Source organism: Suricata suricatta, chromosome 10 (assembly GCF_006229205.1).
Source record: "Suricata suricatta isolate VVHF042 chromosome 10, meerkat_22Aug2017_6uvM2_HiC, whole genome shotgun sequence".
NCBI classification, from domain to species: Eukaryota; Metazoa; Chordata; class Mammalia; order Carnivora; family Herpestidae; genus Suricata; species Suricata suricatta.
The window spans coordinates 34,129,360-34,146,282 of record NC_043709.1 but is presented as its reverse complement, the minus strand read 5'-3'; the positions used below and the strand labels follow the sequence as shown (position 1 = coordinate 34,146,282).

Genomic DNA, 16,923 nt, shown 5'->3' with positions numbered 1-16,923 from the left:
AGCCCTACCACACTCAACTATTAATCAGATTCCCTTCCCTTTCTCAGTCTGATCATTCCCAGGTGGTTGCAGAGCAAAGGAGGAATAGAAGTACAGAGCATCTTTTTGCTCCTTCTTCAAATTCCTTAAACCATGGGTCATGCCTAAGATGAAGATAATATATTGTGTCTATTTATGTGTGTCTAAATTGGAAACATGTCTTTTACCCCTAAATCCTTCACTTTGTACACCTTAAGAATAAAACATTCCTTTACATAATGATTACATAATTATCAAAATCAGGATTTTAACATTGGTACAGTATCTAATCCACAATCCATTAAAAAATTTTGCATATGACCAGCTGGGTGGTTCAATCACTTAAGGGTCCAACTCTTGATTTCAGCTCAGGTCATGATCTCACAGTTTGTGAGTTTGAGCCCAATGTTGGGTTCTGTGATGTCAGTGCATACATAGCCTGCTTAGGATTCTCTGTCTCCCTCTTTCTGCCCCCTCCCCACCATCTCTCTTTCTTTCTCAAAAAGAACCAAACATTAAAAAAAAGTTGCATTAATCGTGCCAATAAAAGTTTTTCTTTATTTTCTTTCCTTTATATCCTTACCATGGTATACAATGTAAATGGTATCTCTATCTACATATATACGGTAAAAGTACATATATTATAATATAGGTCTACTATCTTATGGAATATCTCAAGATAGATTTGTCTAATGTTTACTCATGATTAGTTTCAGCTATTACATTTTTGGCAGAAATATCACACAAGAGATATGTCCTGTTCAAGGCATCATATAAGAGACACACAAGATCATTTTATCATAACATTGATGATATTAATTTGATTATGTGGTTAAATGTTATCATAATAGATAAACTGTACAAGTAACAGTATATTTACCTTTGTTATTAATAAATAACTTGGGAGATACTTTGAAGATATGTAGATGTCATGTTGCTTATCACACTTATGTTCATCATTTTAGATTTTTACTGATTTTCTAACTTTATATTTTCTATAATTACTGGTCAACATTATAGTGCAAGGACTAGCCCTTCCTACCTCCCCCATATCTGCAGTACTTCATAGATTCCTATTTTATTCAAAGGACTTTAATTCCTTATTACTATGGTTTATTTTTGATGCTTAAAAAATCCTAGATTGACCAGTTTCAGTGCCTTCAAGCTGGAATCTATATACTTTTTCTATGTTCCCACCATTTTTTTAAACATTTATTTATGACATAACAAGATGTTCTAGATGTGATTCATGTTTCTTGTATTTAGATTCACTTTTTCCCCCCTCAAGAGTCCAGTTTCAGGGCGCCTGGTTGGTTCAGTCTGTTGAGTGTCCGACTTCAGCTCTGGTCATGATCTCACAGTTTGTGGCTTTGAGCCCCGCATCAGGCTCTGTGCTGACAGCTAGCTAGCTCAGAGCCTGGAGCCTGCTCTCAATTCTGTGTGTCCCTCCCTCCCTCCTTCCCTCCCTTTCTCTCTCTCTCTCTCTCTCTCTCTCTCTCTCTCTCTCTCTGTCTCTCTCTCTCTCTGCCCATCCCCTGCTCATAATCTGTCTCTCAGTCTCTCAAAAATAAATAAATGTTAAAAAAAAAAAAAAAAGAGTCCAGTATCCCTTTCACAGAGAATGGCCTTTAAAAACCAATTATCTGGTCTCTAAATGTGCTCATTGTTACTGGTTTGTCATTGCTATTATGCTTTCTCAGTAGACAAAGCGGAGGAATATTCTTCAACAATATTATCCCTAATTCCTCTCATTTTTAATTAATTTACTTATTAAACCTAAATAATATGTAAAGTACTTTAAGAATTGATAACTCATGCCATCATGAATATCAAACTTAACAATTGTTTGTAGTTTAAAATTTTTTTACATGTAGTAAAATGTTTGAATTGTAAATGCACATTAAAAAATTGTTTTAACACATGTAAATGCCTATATAACCCACATCTTATCAAGACATAATAATTTCCCACAGTTAAGAAAGCCCCCTCTACCCCCTTCCTGTCAGAGGAGCTAAATCAGATTAAAATTTTAAAATGTACTGAACTGCATTTTAGTAACTAATATGGATGATAAATTATGAAAAATTTCCAAGATTTAGTCTATAGGAAAGAAAACATGTTTTTGTTCATTTATTTGCTAACATATTATTAAAATAAGTGTTTGGAAAATATAAAGGTATTTTGTGTACCTCATTACTGAGTAACATGCCATTATACAAGTTTTGACTTCAATAAACCCAATTTTCTTTCTTTACAGCTAAGACTACTGAAGCTGAGAGGATCTAGAATTATCTCAGTTTACAACATGGCTTTATACTCTCAATAGGATTAAACGTTATGGATTTCTGCATACAGTTTAAATTTTTTTTCATACTCTTCTTAAACAGAGATCTAGTTTAACTCCATTAAAAAAAAAAAAACCAACCTATTCAGGTTATCAGTTCAACCTCATGACTGTCTAACAAGCCCCGACAAAATCTCATTCAGTTTCTCATTAACATATCACTGGACACACAGTAAAAGATAAAAAAATTGCAGCACAAAAGCCCAGACTGACAGATAACTTAATGAGAGAATCTGGAAGGAATGGACATAAATTATAAAGCAGATTGAATTTATTAACAATTAAATCTACTTATGCTTCAACACAAAATGAACCTTGGGTTCACTTCATGAAACAGAATATAACAGATATTGCCAATTTATTATCAAATCTTCACTCCCTTTCTATAATAGAATTAATTGATGGACTTTCCTATTTGACGTACCATAGACAGCTCTGACTAGAATGGGCAGAGTATATTTCGCTGTCCCATTTATTTTGACTTTGTGTAACTTGCTTTGGCCAATAGATTGTGGACAGATGTGACAGTGCACCGCTTCCAAGCAAAGATCTTAAGATCAAAGATCCATTTGCTCCTCTTGTTCTATAGGTCCCCATAAGGAAGGAGGAAGACACTTAAAACAGATCTGAAAAGCTACTCAGCTCACCAATGGAGCAAGATGCAGACAAAATAAATGTTCCTTTAAGCCACTGAGATATTGGGGTGGCTATTTTTGCTATTGTTTCATAGCAAAAACAGGCTAATAAACAGATATTACCTGGAAATAATGCACAAAATTCAGAACCAATTTCTGACTTAGAGACACAAAGTATATCTTCCTACCCCTCAACTTCTGTTCGGAGAAGAGGTGGACTCTTTACTCTCTAATTTTCAACTCACATTGCAATGGCTGCTGCATACAGGCAGAGAATTCAAATTAAAAAAAAGAAAAGACTTCTTGGTTTGAATGAGCAATTGTTAAATGGTACAATAGACCACTGAGACATTGGGATATTATACAAAATACAAGTAACAGATGAACATAACTTTAAATAAGTGCTGCCCCATGAATATGCCAGTAATAGTAGTTCTCATACACTGTATCTGTAGAGTAGAAAATAATAGGACAGGTGTAAAGTGCCACCTGAGTAGAAAGAGCTGATGAAATCTTCTTAAATAATTGAGTTGAGAACATCAATGTACATTCCAGTTATAAATCTGAAAAAAAGACCTCCATATAAATGAAGAGAGATTGAGACCAAGAAAATGTCTTTATTCTTTCTATTGGTATAAACTGAGTCTTGACTGATGATGAATAAAAGGAAATACTGTTTTTTTGATGAATGATAGGTAAGGAGAAAAGTAATGCAAAAAAACATCAAGCTCATGAAGAAATAGTGTTATGTGTATGAGGGAAAGTTTTGGAAAAAGCAGTCAGTAAACATACAAACAAAAAGCCCTCTGAATAGAATTTGTTGCTAACTACAAAAAAAAAATTCTCTGAAACCATCTGATAGCCACTGGTTAAAAATAAAACAGAAAGAAAAAAGAGAAGAAATTCACAAAAGGGAAGAGTTATTTATAAATAACACTGAAGAATTGAAAAAGGTAACAAGGAGATTATATATATTTATATGTAAATATATTTTATGTATATTTGCCAAAATAAAGATTAGGATGAATTATATTTAATGTTATAATATCTTTTGGAAGCATGTGCCACAATTTAAAGTATTCTTATTTTTTAATATTTAGGTGGTTTCCAATTTTTGAAATTTAAAGGTTTTTACTTTTGAAAATATTAACACTTTTATTTTACATGATCATTTTCTTTATGAAAAAAATTTTGGATGTTTTTAGAGGTCTATAACCTTTTATAAGTATGACTCTGGACAACAGTAATTGCATCCTTACAGCCCTTTCCTCTATGATAAATAAGGCTTTGATTATTTTTTCATGTATAAAAAATTTCTATCCTGATTATTTCCTCAGATTATATTGCATAGATTGGGCACCATAGGACTTCAAAAGGTTTACTTATGTTCCACAAAATGTACTGTTTCCCTCTCAAATATTGATGAATTGCTCTTATACTAGTTCTGTTAATTTATATTTCCTATAAACAATGCCATTTGTCAGGCTCTGGCCAACAATGATTATTTTATAATTAAAATTTTTTTTTCTTAATGTCTTATTCCTTATGTTTGAGAGAGACAGAGTGACATTGGATGAGGAGCAAAGAGAGAGAGGGAGACACAGAATCAAAAGTAGCTCCAGGCGCTGATCTGTCAGCACAGAGCCTGACACAGGGCTCAAACTCACAAGCTGTGAGATCATGACCTGACCCAAAGTTGGATGTTTAACCGACTGAGCCACCCAGGCACCCCCATAACCTTTAAAGTTTATTTATTTATTTATTTATTTATTTATTTTGAGAGAGAGAGAGAGAGAGAGAGAGAGAGAGATAGCAGGAACGAGGGATGGGCAGAGAGGGAGAGAGAGAGAATCCCAAGCAGTCTCTGAGCTGTCAGCACAGAGTCCCACACAGAGCTCAGTCTCACAAACCATGAGATCATGACCTAAACCAAAACAAGACACGGGTGTTTAACCCACTGAGCCACCCAGGTGCCCCAACACTAAGTATTTTAATTGTTTAAGCCTTAGGAATTTGATAACATTACAGTAATCCAGGGACCTTTTCTGAAACTCCTGGGTAAGAGAAGCTTTCTTTCTTATACTGTGGAATTGAGAAGATAGAAGTCTGTTATCGTCAGCACTCCATGGGAGACAAAATAAAGCTAACAGAGAACACACACACACACACACACACACACACACACACACACACACACGGTAAATCAGAAGCCATCACCTGAATTCTAGTATTTTGTATTACTTCCAGCAGCATATCCCAGATTATTTTATTTATATGTATGTGAATTCCTTTGTCTTAAGGAAAAAAGTTTGAGTTGCAATTCTGTAACTTACAAGAGAATGAGGCATCCTAACATGTAAGTAAATGGTTATTATTTTCATAGATGTAATTTGAATACTTTACTGTGATTACACTTTGTGTTAGCGTTGTCAGTTATGTTAAATATGTTCAAATATACATTTGCAATCTAAGTTTTTTAGGGTTTTGATCTCAGCCATTTAAAAGCTTTCCAATAGACTTGAATTTGCCTTCTCTTTTCAACATCAGTTTAACTCTGATACTCACATATTAGGATTTTAAAAATAGATTTTATTTTGTTTTGTCAGCTATGAATATCTAGTAATGAAGTATTGTGAATTTTACTTTGTTATTTCTGTCTTTTACATGCAAAAAAATAAATTATACACTTTGTCTCTGAAGAGAGCAAAAATAGATGTTCCACTTCCTTAAACAGCAAGCTTATTTTGTCATTTTTCATTGAATTCCTTTTTTCTTGTAAACAATCCTATCATTTATTTTAGGAAAATAATAAATTCCATCTGAAATAGGATTTACTTTTTTCAAAAAGACACTGGCAACTTAAGAAAAATCTGGTACGTCATCAGAGTTCTGAAATGCTGTGCCTTTCATTTAGCTATTTCTAATTTTTAAACAAAGAATTATTGTATGATTGATGTTTCAGAGTTCATCAATTCATTTTGACCTCTGATACATTTGCACATATCAGCTTTTTATTTATACTCTATTTTTACACAATAATCCTTTCAAATAAAGTGCCAATGTAAACGTATCTTCACCTAGGATGCTTAGAGTCTTTGTGTATAATTATTCATTAAAAAAGGAAGAGTCATATGTATAGCCAGCTGGGCTGAAAGAAACACAGCTTAGCGACAACAGTAGGGTACGTGCAGCCTGCACAGGAGATAGCGCTAGTGTGCCCGGTTCTGATGACCAGGGGGCATGGTGTTATAGGGCACCACAGTACCTCCTGTACTGAAGGCCACTACTCTCAGAACCAGGAGACAAAGAGGACGTACCCAATACAGAGAAACAAACACAACGTCTTAGACAAAATGACAAGATGGAGTTATGTATTCCCAATGAAAGAATAGATAAATATAATGAGCTAAATGAAATAGAGATAAGCAATATACCTGATAAAGAATTCAAAATAATGGTCACAAAGATACTCACTGGACTTGAGAAGAGAGTGGATAATTTCAGTGACTTCAATGACAACAAAAATATGAAAAAGAGCCATCCAGAAATGAAAAGTTCATTAATTAAAGTAAAAAATATATTAGAAGTCAACAGCAGATTAGAGGATGGAGAACAGATGAGCAATCTGGAAGACAGTATAGTGCCATGCAAGCAAGCTGAGAACAAAAACAAACAGAAAACAAAACAAACAAACAAAAAACAGAACATGAGAATAGGTTAGGGGAACTCAGCAGCAAGATCCAGAATAATAATATTTGCCTCCCAATCATCCACAAAAAGAGAAAAGAGGGCAGAAAACTTATATGAAGAAATAATCCCTGAAAACTTCCCCTAATCTAGGAAAGATAGCATACATCCAGATTCAGGAAACACAAAAACTCCTAGCAAGAGGAACCTAAAGAAGTCTACACCGAGATAGATAATAGGTCAAATGGCCAAATGTAATAATAGAGAATTTTAAAAGCATCAAGAGAAAATAGTTACATCCAAGGAAAACCCTATAAGGCTATCAGCTGATCTTTCAGCAGAAACTCAGCAGCCAGAGGGAGTAGCACGATATATTCAAAGTGCTCAGCAAGCACTGCAAGCAGGGGTACTCTATCTCAGTTATTCAGAATGGAAGGAGAGATCAAGAGTTTCCCAGAAAACAGAAGTTAAAAGTGTTCATCACCATTTTTCTTTACATTTACAAGACTGTTAAAGGAACTCTTTGAGTACAAAGAAGGAAAAATTTCCAGAGGTAAGTGTAAACATATAAGGGTAGTAAATTAATCACATAAAAAGCCAGTATGGATCCTAAACACAGAAGTACCAAAATCACTTATATCTAGAAAAAGCTTCAAGACATACACAAACAAATATAAAAAAATCACATCCTACACCTAAAATGTAGAGAGACGAGAGTAAAATTTGGTGCTTTAGAGTATGTTCAATCTTAGGAGACCTTTAACTTAACATAGACTGCTATACACATAAGATATATGAATATATAATGGCAACCACAAATCAGAAATCTATAGTAGATACCACATTAAGAAAAGGAGAAAATTAACCAAGCATAACACTAAAGAAAGCTGTAAAACCACAATTATAGAGACCAAGAAGAGGAGAAAGGAACAAAGAAGAGCTATACAAACAATTGGAAAACAAGTAACAAAGTGGCAATAGGTATATACCTATGAATAATTACTTTAAATGAAAATGTATCAAATTCTCCAATCAAAAGACAAAGATGACAAAATGTATCAAAAACAAAACTCATCTGTATACTGACTACAATACACTCACTTCACACCTAAAGATATATGCAGACTGGGGATGCCTGCGTCGCTCAGTCGGTTAAGCGTTCAGCTTCAGCTCAGGTCATGATCTCATGGTTCACAGGATCGAGCCTTGCGTCGGGCTCTGTGCTGACAGCTAGCTCAGAGCCTGGAGTCTGCTTCAGATTCTGCGTCTCCCTCTCTCTCTGAACCTCCCCTGCTCACGCTTGTTTCTCTTTCAAAAATAAATAAAAAGCATTAAAAAAAATTTTAAATAGGTATATGAAGACTGAAACTGAAGGGCTAGAAGAAAAAATACACCATGCAAATCGAAGTGTATGAAACCTGAAGTACCAATACTTAGACAAAATAGACCTTAAAACAAAGACTGTAACAAGAGACAAGGAAGTATACTACCTAATAAAAAGGAACAATTCAACAAGTAGATAAAACAATTATCTACACACCCAACATAGGAATACTGAAGTACATAAAACAATTATTAACAGACATAGGAAGAAAATGATGGTAAACAATAATAGCAGAGGACTTTAAGACCACACCTACACCAATAGATAAGGACAAAAAAAGGACACAGATGCTTTAAACAACACATTAGACCATATGGACAGACAGATCTCAAAGCAGCAGAACAGACTATTTTCAAGAGCAAATGGAATACTCCCCAGGACATATTACATGGTAGGCTATAAAATAAGATCTTTTCTGACCAAAATAGTACAAAACTAGAAATCAATTATAAGAAAGAATATGGAAAATACATGGTGACAAATTAAAATAACAACACAGCACTCAAAATCTTTGGGATACAGAAAATGAATTATAAGAGGGAAGTTTATAGCAATATAGGCCTACTCAAAAATGAGAAAAATCTCAGATAAACTAACCTTACCCAAAAGAGGTAGAAAAAGAACAAGAGATGCTGGTAGAAGGAATGAAAGATAAAGATTATATAGAAGCAAATGAAACAGAGATGTGAAAAAAAACAAATAGAAAAAAGCAAAGAAACCAAGAGCTAATTCTTTGACAAAATTAATAAATAAATAAGCCAGAAAAACCAACAAACAAAAAAGGACTTAAATAAAGGAAATCAGAAATGAGGATGAGAAATAACCAACACAACAGAAATACAAAGTATTATAAGAAAATATTATAAAAATCATATTCCAACAAATTGCACAACCAAGAAATGGATACATTCCTAGAAATATACAATTTCCCAAACTGAGTCAAGATGATATAGAAAATTTGAACAGATTACTGCTAATGAAATTATATCAGTAATCCAAAAATTTCCAATAAACGAAAGTTCAGAACCATTGAATTCTACCAAACATTAAAAATGTTTTAATGTTTTTTATTTATTTTTGAGAGACAGAGAGAGACAGTGTGAGCAGAGGAGGGTCAGAGAGAGAGAGGGAGGCACAGAATCTGAAGCAGGCTCCAGACTCGGAGCTAGCTGTCAGCACAGAGCCCAACGTGGGGCTCGAACCTGTGAACCATGAGATCATGACCTGAGCCGAAGCCGGATGCTTAACCGACTGAGACACCCAGGTGCCCCTCTACCAAACATTTAATGAAGAGTTAATACATAATTTTCTCAAACAATTTCAGAAAATAGAATATAATATTGAAAAATTCATTCTATGAGGCCAGAATTTCTCTGATACCAAAACCAAAAGACATTACAAACAAATAAAAAACACTACAGGCCAATATCTCTAATGAACATAGATGAAAAAAATTCTTAACAGAATGTTAGCAAACAGAACTTAATAATACATTTTAAAAAATCATTCACTCTAACCAAGTAGGATTTTTTTCCAGGGAAAATATTCACAAATCAATGTGATGCCACAAGAGTTAGGAAAAAAATACATTTTTCAATAGATGCAGAAAAAAAATATTTGACAAAATCCAATGCTATTCATAATATTTACAGGGAACATACCTCAACATAATAAAGGCCATATATAGAAAAAAAGCTAACATCATACTCAGTGATGACAACCTATGAACATTTCCTCTAAGATCAGGGATAAGACAAAGATGTTCACTCTCACTATTTTTATTCAACATAGTATTGGAAGTCCTAGTCACAGCAATCAGATGATAAAAAGCAAAAGATATTTAGATTGGTAAGGGAAAGTTAAACTGTTACTATTTACCAATAACATACTCTCTATATAGAAAGCTCTGAAGATGTTACCAAAAATCTATTAAAACTGATGAAAATTTAGTGCAGTTGCAGGACATAATACACAGAAGTTCATTGTGTAAAATAAAGTTGCAGAAAAACATATTAAGAAAACAATTCCATTTACAATTATATGTGTAGGGAAAAAAATTAACCAAGGAGGTAAATGATCTGTATACACAAACTATAAAAACTAATAAAAGAAATTAAAGACTAACACAAATGGAAAGATAGCCTGTGCTTGTGAACTGGAAGAATTAATATGGTTAAACGCCCATATTATCCAAAGCAATCCATGGACTCCAATTTCTATCAAAATTCGAATTGCATTGAGGAGCCTGGATGGCTCAGTTGGTTGAGCGCCTGACTCCAGCTCAGGTCATGATCATGAGATTGAGCTCCACATTGGGCTCTGTGCCAAGCATGGAGCTTGCTTGGGGTTCTCTCTCTCTTCCACTCTCTCTGCCCAAACCCCATATCCAATAAATAAATACACATTTAAAGAGTTCCAATGGGATTTATCACAAAAGTACAACAAATAGTCCCAAAATTTGTATGGAACCACAAAGGACTCAAAATAGCCAAAGCAATCTCGAGAAAGATTACTATAAAGATATAGTAATCACAACAATATGGTACTAGTACAAAAATTGACATGTAGATCAATGAGACACAACAGAGAGCCCAGAAATAAAACTATGCTTATGTGATCAATTAATCTATAGCAAAGGAAGCAAAAATATACAATAGAGAAAAGACAGTTTCTTCAACGCATGATGCTAGGAAAACCGGACAGCTAAATGCAAAAGAATGAATCTGAGCCACTTGCTTATACTGTGGAGAAAAATAAATTCAAAGGGAATAAAAACTAAAATGTGATATGTACAACTATACAACTCTTAGGTAAAAAACATAAGCAGTAATCTCTGACATCAGCCATTTCTAGACATGTCTCCTTAGGCAAAAGAAACAAAAACAAACTATCAGGACCACACAAAATTAAAAGGTTTTGCATGGCAAAGAAAATTATCAACAAAATGAAAAGTTAACCAACTGAATGGGTGAAGATATTTGGAAATGATATATCTGATGAGAGGTTAATATTCAAAATACAGAAAGAACCTCTACAGTTCAACATAAAAAAATTTTTAAAAAAGGAGTGGAGGAATTGGACATTTTTCTAAAGAAGACATGCATATGGCCAAGAGACACATGAACAGATGATCAACATCATTAATCTTCAGAGAAATGCACATCAAAGGTGCAATGAGATATTACCTTATGCCAATCAAAATGGGTAGAATTAAAAAAAAAGAAATAAGTATTGCCAAGGATGTGGAGAAAATGGAACCCGTGTGCACTGTTGGTGGGAATGTAAATTGGTGCAGCCACCATGGAAGACAATATGGAGGATCCTCAAAAAATTAAAAATAGAAATATCATATGCTTCATTAATTCCACTATGGGCTACTTACCTGAAGAAAAACACTAAATCAAAAAGGTGCATATGTCCCTATGTTTACCGCAATATTATGTATAATAGTTCAGATATGTAAGTGACCCAAATGTCCATTGATAAATGAATGGATAAAAAAAACACAGAGTGTAAACACACAGACATATATAAACACACACAATGGAATATTGCTCAGCCATAGTATAAGTATGAGATCATGCCATTTGTGACAACATGGATAAACCTAGAGGATATTATGATAAGCAAAATATGTCAGAGAAAGACACACACCATATAATTTCATTTATGTGTGGAATCTAAAAAACCACCAGAAAAAGACCCATACAGAAAACTAATAGTTGCCCAAGGGGAGGGAGTGCGGAATAGGCAAATGGGTGAAAAGGAGTAGGAGATAAAGGCTTCTGGTTGTGAAATAAATATGTCATGGGGATAAAAGATACAGTATAAGCAATATATTCAATGATATTTTAATAGAATTGTATCGTGGCAGATGCTAGCTATACTTGTGGTGAGTATAGCATAATGTAGAGACTTGTCCAATCACTATTTCATACACCTGAAACTAATGTCACATTGTTTGTCAACTATACTTCAATTTTTAAAAATACAAAGTGGGTGGGGGAGGGGCAGCTTGGTGCCTCAGTCAGTTAAGCGTCTTGACTAAAGCTTAGGTCATGATCTCGAGGTTCATGGGTTTGAGCCTCCTGTCCAGTTCTGTGCTGACCACTCTCTCTCTCTCAAAAATAAATGAACATTAAAACATTTTAAGGGGTGCCTGGATGGCTCAGTTGGTTAAGCGTCCAAGTTTTGGCTCAGGTCATGATCTCATAGTTGGTGGGTTCGATCCCATATCAGGCTCTGTGCTGACACTACAGAGGCTGCTCTCAGGATTTTGTCTCCCTTTTTCTCTGCCCTTCCCCTGCTTTCTTTCTCTCTCTCTCTTTCAAAAATAAACAAACCTTAAAAAAATTTTAAACCATTTAAGAAAATACAAAGGGAACAAGAATAATGTCTAAAAATAAAGGAATAATTATCTTTAATCAAAGTGGACCTTCACTGATAACCTAAAATGGCAGATTGTAATCAATAATACACTGATAAGGAACAAAACACTGCAAAGTATATGCTGAAGTTACTAAAATTCAAGTACAGAGTCTTATAAACACTTAGTTTTAAGAACTTAGCTAGAGGAAGGAAGGGAAAATATTTTGGCCACAGCCTTCTCCAAAAGCATTGAAAAGTGTCAGAAAGTTATCTAGTATCTGCTACAGGAGTAGTTGTCAGACAGAATAAGGTCTGCGTTCCTTAACGGGCTCTAAAACCTTTCAGGTGGCAACTGTTTCATTTTGTTTTGAGGGGGGCATGGGAGAGCATGCACATGCATGAGAAAAGAGGGGCAGAAAGGGAGTTGGGGGAGAGAGGGAACCCAGGCAGGCTCTGCATTGACAGTGCAGAGTCCAATATGGGGCTTGATCTAATGAACATGAGACCATGACCTGAGCTGAAATCAAGAGTTGGATGCTTAATCAACTAAGCTATCCAGGCACCCCTAAGACCAACTGATTTTACAGAAATACTGATATAATTTTTTTAAATTTCATCTTCTATGACTGTATAAAAGAGTTTTTGAGAGACTATATGATATAGGATATTGCAAGAGATTGCAGAAGCAGAGAGGAGTGTCCATTCATTTTCTATTAAACTGAATATTCAATAGATTTACAAGAATGTAAAATGATGTGATTAGAAAAGATGTTTGATACAATGTTAATCTCCTTAAATTTATCCTTACCTGTTTTGTGGTCTAACAATATGTATTGTTGAGAATATTCCATGTGTGCTTGAGAGGGATTTTTTTCTTGAATTAACAGCCTTGAGTCAGACATTTCAATTTTTTAAACTCTGGTTGTTTTATGTATAAAATAAGCAATGTGCTAGGATTTTATAATTCCCATCACCACCCTCTCCATGACTGTAAGTAGGGTTCCCTATGTTGGCAGTACTATAAGAATTTCTCTTCTTCTGCACCTCATTCTCTCAGAGCCTTTTAAGTGAGGGCTTCAGCATATTAATGCATTTCCTCTTCTAGTTACATTTGCATCTCAAATGAGTACTGTAGGGATTTATGTTTGGTAATCCTTCCCCAACACCCACATTATCCAGAAATATAGAAAAGGGTGGCCAAATAAGTGGAGGACATATTATATGGCAGGCATTCTGCTAGATAGTGGGGTTTTCTACAAAGGATATAGCAAACAGCTAAACAAGGAGATAGCAAACATATAGAAGAAAAAGGTGTTTGGCAGAACAGGCTAAAATATATGTTACCGAAAGCACATACAGAAATAAGTAAAGCTTATTACTAGGGGTTTGTGGGGATTTCTCAGACCAAATCACTAAAGGACGTGCCATGATTTCTAGTAATAATAAGAATAATTTATCCTGAGGAAGATAAATATTAAAATTCTTTTTTAAATATCTAGCTTCTCCAACTAGAACTCTTTATATATATCCCTAATATTCCAACCAAATATTGATAGCTTGGTGACTCATTCATTCTATAAGCATATGAAATACCCAAAGAACATCAAGAAAAGTAGAGCAAAACATATCTTTATCTTCAAAAAGATATCGATTATCTATTTTTCAAAGTCACCTTACTCTTACAGATCTAACATTTCTTCTAGTGAGTAAATGTGCCCGACATTTTATTTTCTCACCTTAATTTTCTCTCTGGCTCACTTCATTAGAATTGACATCAAAGTATTTTTCTAACCTCCTATAAGTTGCTGCTCATTTCTAAATATCACCATCTTACATATTTTCTCTAGTTGTGTCTCGAAGAATGAAAAGCCAGGTTCAAATTCCAGATCTGTCCGCTGCATGTTAGGGAAACACGGGAAAGCTGCTCAATTATTCTGAACATTCAAAGCTTTATAAATTAATTATAGGCACTCTATGTACATTTTCAGCACAATACCTGGTATATAGTAGTCAAAACTATAACTAGATCAATTCTCTATATGTATGTGAAAGTTGCCTGCTCTCTCATACGACCACAAGGTAGAGAAAACACTCTTCCTCTACACCTCTCAGTCATTGGTAACCTAATACAGTGTTGAGGTAAATTCCTGCCAGGTTTTCACTGCTCCAAACTAAAACATGAGGGAAAAATATGCAGCCTGATTCTGCCTAATCATCAGTTCTTTTAACATTTTTTTAAAACTTATTACATCTGGAACTCAACTTTTGCAATAAAAAGTCATAAATGTGTTGTCATTTTCAAAGAGTCTTTGGTTTTCCCATTTAAAAAATGGCTATGAAGAAAATACCTGTTGCGTCTCATGCATAAATTGAAGAATACTAAAGAACATCAGATAAATATTCACAAAGCATCTCTTCCTCAAAAGATCATTTCCTCTCTTGAACCATTTTCTGACCTATATTTCTATCATTCTCCTCCTGTATTAAACATAAATTTAATTTTATTGTAGTCTTCAGATATTTTCAGTACCTTCTTACCTCCTAGAAGAAAAGCAAACTACAGAGTTTGTGAGTGACACACTGGCATTTGGCAGTTTATTTGAATACCAACTTGATTTGTGGAACTTAGTCATTTTTGCAGGAACCATACAGTTTAGCAAGTAAAAGTCAGAACTATTTTCAGTATCACATGGATTTGACCATGTAAGATGCAAATAAAAGGAGCACATGTGTTCATTAATTAATGGGGCTTAGGATGGTGCATGCCTCCCTTGGTCTGAAATGAGATCATTCATTTCCCTTGAGATATGATCAAGTGACTTTCTGAATAAGGATAAAAGTGTTATTTTTCTATCAGCTTTATTTTATAATTTTAGTAAAAGACTATCAAATTTTACTCATGATATTTTAAAACCTATTTAATAGTCCCAGTACTATTCTATGTTAATGACATAGTTTTACTAGGAATTGAAGTTGGGCTCAAAGGAGTATAATTTCCAGGGGCATATTTCATAGTACTTCATAAGCGATTTTATTCATTCAGTCTCACTTTATTGGCCTCTTTAATATATTGGCTGTATTATAGTACAAGGCTCACAGTAGATCCTAAGTCTTCTCACAAAGACCCTGTGTTTGTATTTACTATGCTTTAATTCAAGGTGCCTAAAACATTTTAAGGGTCTTGGTGGTTCAAATGACAATGTGAAAATTCCAGTTATTTGAGAAGGCAATTGATGTCACTATAGGGAAGAATAGCAGTTTCAAGTACACATTATTATATGTTTATTTAACTATTATTTTTGACCAGGTCCACAATGAATTATTCACATTTCCAAGCCCATAAAGCTCTAAAAACTAAAGGGCTTGCTTTTTCTTTTAATTTCTTTTCTTAGTTTGATGCCAAAATTCATTTAGCAACTAAATCTGACACAAATAAAAGTGAAGCTATTATAAAATTTTTATTTATCCCACTTAGTATGAATGTTCATATATTTTGCTATAGATATATTAATACAGTTAAAGACTATTGTCCAAGACTTTGACAATTACATAGTAAGTAGTATATATGTCATAATCCATTTAAAAATTAGTGTAGGATAGAATGCATAAAGAATAATATACATATGTATTAGTTTGCTAGAGCTGTCATAACAAATACCATAGCCTGAGTGACTTAAACAGCAAAAGCTTATCTTCTCACAATTCTGGATACTAGAAGACTAAGACCAAGGTGCTGGCAGATTTGGTTTCTTCTGAGACCTGTCTCCTGGGCTTGCAGATGACTGTCCTCTCCCTATACCTTCACATGGTCTTTTTACTTGGCATGTTTACCCTATTTTCTGTATGGCCCAACCTCTTCTTATATGGATAGCAGCCGGATTGGATTAGGGCCTATGCTAGGGGCCTAATTTTAATTCAATCACTTCTTTAGAAACTTTATCTCCAAATACATTAACATTCTTATGTCTCATATGTTCAGGCTTCGACATACAAGTTTTAAGGAGACAATTCAGCCCAGAGCAAAATGTACAGTTTAGTAAGAGTTTCACACACACACCACTGCTGGCCCTGCAGAAGCCCCGCTGTGTCCTTCTTCTAGTCACCAGCCATGAACCGTCAAGGGGAATCTGTGCTGATTTATGTCTGTATAGATTAAATGTTTTTCTCTTGTATTTTATATTAGTGGAATAATATATGCTCTGTGTTTAGCTTCTTTCAATTAGCTTCACCCATAATGGCTTGTAAAGCTGTAGATGGCATATTCAAATTATTTACAATAATTGATTTTACTGGTAAATCGATTTGTTTATTTTACCACTAATGAGCGTTTAGACAGTCTACACTTTGGAGCTATGACAAATAACACTGCTATGAACTTTCTTTAACATGTCTTTTAATGAATGCTGTCAAGAAGAAAAGTCATTGGTCATAGGGTACCCTTATGTTCAGCCTCAGTAAATCTGCTACACTGTGTTTCAAAGTTGTCA

The 16,923-nt window shown here is 34.2% G+C and overlaps 1 long non-coding RNA gene across 1 annotated transcript in view; it reads left to right on the top strand.

Annotated features, from left to right (window-relative positions):
- Positions 1-2,368, top strand: part of LOC115305685 — a 31,623-nt gene extending 29,255 nt beyond the window's left edge. The window contains exon 4 of the long non-coding RNA XR_003914939.1: positions 2,276-2,368. This is a non-coding gene — a long non-coding RNA (uncharacterized LOC115305685). The remainder of the gene's footprint in view (positions 1-2,275) is intronic.
- The last annotated feature ends 14,555 nt before the right edge of the window (positions 2,369-16,923 follow it).